This window comes from Rhynchophorus ferrugineus, unplaced genomic scaffold, assembly GCF_030347505.1.
Source record: "Rhynchophorus ferrugineus isolate W39M unplaced genomic scaffold, kcgeb_rfMv2 rfM7, whole genome shotgun sequence".
In the NCBI taxonomy this organism is placed as follows: domain Eukaryota; kingdom Metazoa; phylum Arthropoda; class Insecta; order Coleoptera; family Curculionidae; genus Rhynchophorus; species Rhynchophorus ferrugineus.
Window position 1 is genome coordinate 5,373,555 of NW_027472586.1, and position 5,593 is coordinate 5,379,147.

Genomic DNA, 5,593 nt, shown 5'->3' on the forward strand with positions numbered 1-5,593 from the left:
ATAATAGTTCCCGCAAAAAATAATGAATGCGGTTATACAACACCCAGATATGTATTAAAGTTTATCTTAGTATTTAGCGATATCTATTCTTGAAGATTACTTTTTAAAAACATTACCTTTTAACCGACCTCGAATAAGCGGGAACATCTATGTTTGGCTGTATTTATATGTATATATATATATATATATCAATTTTTTTAGATGTAGTCATGAAAATTTACTATTTTTTTCTATTTTCGAGCATTTCATTGTACATTTTCATATAATTAACCTGAAATGAATGCAAACAACAGGGATTATAAAGAATATTGCGCTGAGTATAAATATATCAAAGTGCTTAGATAATAAAACTACCTTCCGCGAAAAAAACTAAGCAAAAGGACCTGATAGTGGTAAATCTAATTTTGCTAAAATATCGTCATAACTATAACGTTTTTCTTCAAAACTATTTAACAGTATAATTTTAAAACACCAAACAACGCTGTCAGGGTAATTCTTCTGGGCTCACTTTATATAATATGCGAGATCGTATTAAATATAATACATTTAAATACAAGGGGGGTCCATCCGGACACTTAGGGGGATTTCCCTGGGGGTAATGTTGTCAGAATCCACGGAAGCCATCGACCATCTGTCAAGATGACGGACGAATTCGGCGGACAAACCGGCGTATCGGATGGAATATGGCGGATGAAATGTAACGGAAATCGGGATGAATCGCTCAGGAGAGATTACACACGCTTGAATTTATACTGTCGAACTTGTGTGAGGGTGGTCTAGCCCTCGCATCATGGAATTTACCACTCGTGCATGAAAGAAAAATGGATTTTCGAGCACCATTTTCAATTTGTTTCACTCTACAAAAACACCAAAAAGAATAATAGCAAGAGGTAGCTCTGCATTCGGTTTTATGTGCAAAAGATGCTAAAAACTAATAAAAATACTAGCGTTGAGAACTATCGAGTGAAAACACTTTAAAGAGTCGATAGTCAAAAAACTGGTAACGAACTGGTTCGATTGATTTTTTTTCAATTCATGATGTATGAACCCTTTCTTCTATAAATTGTGAGAGAGGAAAGGACGGAGATAATTCCTAGGACCCGTTAATTTTTGTGTTTATATTTTCCAACGGTAGCATAAACGAGACGGAGATGTACATATTCCTTCACGTACTAACTTTAAAAAAGAAAAGGAAGAAAAAGTTTCATTTTAAAAAGTAGTTGCTTTAATATTTCTGCAGATCTGTAGAAAGGAATGGAAATTTTCTATGGAATGGAATAATACCCCCTAAATGTTTTATCGCATTTTAATATGTTAATTGCTGTTTTGAAATAATATACTATAATAAATATAGAAAATAGAAATTAAAGAAAATGTAAAAGATAAAGATGTACAATAACCATAAATACTAAATAAAAATTTAACATTTACCTAATCACAGAAAAAAAACTAATTTATAACATAATTAAATATGAACGCACAATAATTACTAGAGCTTTTTTAAATAAAGTATTATACTACTAACCGGAATGTACAAAATCAGTCCAATTGAAGTAGTAGAACCAAAAATAGTAACTAGAGGTAAACTGAAAGTACAACTGAAACAGTCGCTAGTAAAAAGTAGCTAATTACTAAACAGTCGAAAGTCAATTTTAGTCGATAGTTCCCAACACTAAAATATATCTAAAATTTGCACATAAAAATAATTTCACTACATAGTGTAAAACAAAGTCGCCTTTTCTGTCCCTATATCCCTATGTGCGCTTAAATCTTTAAAACTACGCAACGGATTTTGATGCGGTTTTTTCAATAGATAGAGTGATTCAAGAGGAAGGTTTATATGTATAATACAGGCATAATATACTAAGGCAACATTGCTAATTTTAGAGGTTTCTAACGTGATGTCGTAAATTAACCTATTTTTTTAGGCTTATTTAGCAATTAGCAAAAACGCTGCCTAACCCTACGAGTTAGATCAAATTAATATACTACAGTATTGTACACCATAAAAAGGTCTACTAAAAAGTCCGCGATGGTATATGTTTATCTTTTAGGGATAACCCACATTAACCATTTTTATTGTTTACTTTTTACGTGAGAAAATGGCTTATTTACGAAGCTATTTTAAGCAATACGGCATTAATCCTTATCGAATTAAGTACCTTAAATACAGCGTGCAATTAATATAGATCAATATGGTTTCTTACAGCATGTAAATTAAACAAATACTTTCGGAGATATTACAAATTTAAAATTTGCGTTTAAAAATGTGTAATGTAATAAAAATTGTATGAATTTAGATATTCCAAAGATAGCAGGAAATCTTCATAGTAAGTATAGGGGAAGAGGAATTGTTTTACTCCAAATTTAATGCATGCAGGCCAAGGGCAGTAATGAATGAACCAAAAATACTGGATCGATTTTAATCATGTTTTCATTGAGTGACATAGGCATATATATTTTATGCCCGTGCAAAGTCGGAGCGGGCCGCTATGTTTTTATATACAACGTTCATATTTTTTCTGTAGTGTATTTAATTTAGTATCAGCATTGCACCCGTGCGAAGCCGGGGCGGGTCGCTAGTATTGAAATATAACAAACTTCTATTTTCGATCTATGTGTCTTAAAATAGAGTCCAAATGTGCAAAAATGAACAGTTTTACTTTTCCTGTACTGTTCAACAGAAGTTTCTCTTATCAACCACTAAATATAAACCCCGTCAAGATTTCAGTGAACCGGATGTTCGAAAATCAGAATCATGTAAATCCCATTGTTTTTATCGCGATGCCAGTAACTCTCCATTGTTTTTTTGTAAGATTTAAATCGCTTATTACGTCATTGAGATCTTCAGAGCTGACGGGGTGTGGTATTTTTGGTTCAGATTTAATACGGAACGTACCGGTACAGATGAACTGCGTGGTGGATGGCTACCTATAAAGAGTAGTTGATTTTCCTATACAAGAGGAGAAGGTACAGGTAATTTTTCTGTATGGGGTACTGGAGAAGATGGATGATAGGTCATGATAAGATGTTTTCCTTGAATTTCTTACCTTTGTGTGAATCTACAATGCAAAATTTACAATCTGTGTGATGGTCACTTGGTTTCCTCCAAATTCCTGATACTGTAAACTTCATTGCTCTTATTTCACCTCTGTCCTAGCCTACAATAACACCTAGCATATTACCTAATGAATGATAAACTCCGTCGTCCGGTTGTTATGGGTACGCAAAACTCTTGAAAGCAATAGTTTTTTTTATTATTTAATTAATACACTAGACGTTTCCGTCTAACCTACAATTTGTCTTTATGATAACTTAAAACTAGATATATAACTAGGAGGACCCATTGGTCCAATCTCAGTCTCTGGTGAAATAATGTCTATACATGTCGTTGCTATATTTATTAATATATGCACCTCACTACACAACACTACACAAGATCAGGTGGTTTAATTCTTTTGAGTCTGTGTCCTGTTTTGGTGGTATCCAAAAGCTGCAATATTTCAATATTCTCATGCGAATGGAGTCTTTCGTCATGCCCCCTTGTAATCCTCTTGATTTCTTGACTGACTGTGGGTATCTGAAGGTCTCGATGTAGGTAATCAGTCCTATAGTATTTGGGTGCACCCACAATACCTCTCAGGACTTTGTTCTGAAAAATTTGTATTTTATTAATGTTACTCTTTGCAGAACATCCCCATAATTGAACTCCGTATATCCATATAGGTTTCAATATTTGCTTATATAATAGCAGTTTATTATGTACTGATAATTGTGATTTTCTTCCAATTAGCCATTATATTTTCCTATATCTCAGAAAGCAATAGCGATAAGAGGTTATAACTCTAACCTATAAACTATTGTGACTCTATAATTAACCGTAGTTTTTGGATGTACTATAATGTTAAGATAAATTATATTTGATAACATTTTTGTTCAATTATTTTAATTATATTTGAATTTTGTTGAATGGCAAAGCCTAACTGAACTAAAGCTCAAAGTTGATGCGGCAACATTGCGACATTTTGATGTCACAAATTTAAAAGACGTATGTCCAAAATAACTTTGAACAGACTATATATATATGTATATGTATATATGATTGATCGAATAATTTGTGGTCAAATTGCGACTACAGGACTACCACTCGTTTGAAATATAATTTTTGCCAACAGTTTTGTATGATTTAAACCCAGAGTCGTACCCAGAAGGTGTATTATTATATTGCACTTCCGACAAAATGCCTAATTAATTCATTTGTGTTAGGCGGCGAAACGGTATAACCCTCCTAAATTACCCTTGAAAATATCGTCCTTTTCATAAAGCACGTCTAATGATCCACCTGATATATTTCACAGCATTAGCCGCCTCCCCAAGTCGGACCTTCGCGCAACGAATGCCGAATTATTTTGTCCGCGCGATATAGTTAACAAAGGACAAAGGACAATGCGAAGGATTATTTAGCGCGGCTCACCTCCTAAAGGCTAAAACAAAGGATAATGGAATAATTTATATGCTAAATAACGGACGGACTGGTTGTGCGTTATTAGAATCGCGCCATTTGGAGTCATATCAAACGTGATGATTGTTTTTGTACCTAATAAGGGTTATAGATTGTGTTAACATCAACTGAGGGACGTTTATTGGCCATAGTTTGCCAGGTTTTGGCAATTTGTTATCTAGAAGAAAATTTGGGATATCCAGATTGCTATAAGATACCTTTTATCTTCTATATGCAACGTATGACGTGCTGTCAAATTGTAATTATTCCCGTTTTAAAGATATTTGTTGTCACCTATACCTAAAATTTTATGCAACAATTAGTTCTTATGCTATACAATAAAAATTGTATTTTCAATCAACAATAATTTTCAAGCTTTTTTCATGCCATATTCGTTCAAATAATTCCAAATGAATGAAAATAACAGAGATTATAAAGGATTTTACACGCAACTGAGCAGTGTTAGAATAATTTTTAAATAGCATTTAGCTTTTATGTTATAAAACAAAAGTTGTATTTTCAAACCATTGTCATTTTCAAATTTTGTTGATGTTATATCGGTACATATGACCTCAGGTTAACGAAAATAATACGAGTTATTAAGCATCTTATTCTGGAACTAACGATGTTAAAATACATTGTAATTTTTATTTTATACAATGAAAAGTGTATTTTCAAACAATGAGTGAATTTCAGTTTATGTCATGTATCTTAAAAACTATACTTTCTAACGCAATTTAACAGAGATTTTCGTTTCGTTCACCTAATAATAAATACATTTTGAGTATTTTACCGTGATCGGAGAGGTAAAAAAAATGACCTTTTTTCCATATATATAGTCATGAAAATTTGCGATTTTTAGCCAATTTTAAACTTGTTGGTGTTATTTCCGTTCAAATAGCGCTAAGTTAGCAAAAATTACAGGAATAATAGAGAATTTTACGCTCAATCGAATGGTGATATTATAATTTCTCTACAATTTTCGGATTTCAAGTTATACAAGGAAAAGTGTATTTTCTAAAAATGAGTGAATTTCAGTTTATGTCATTTATCTTAAAAACTATACTTTCTAACGCAATTTAACAGAGATTT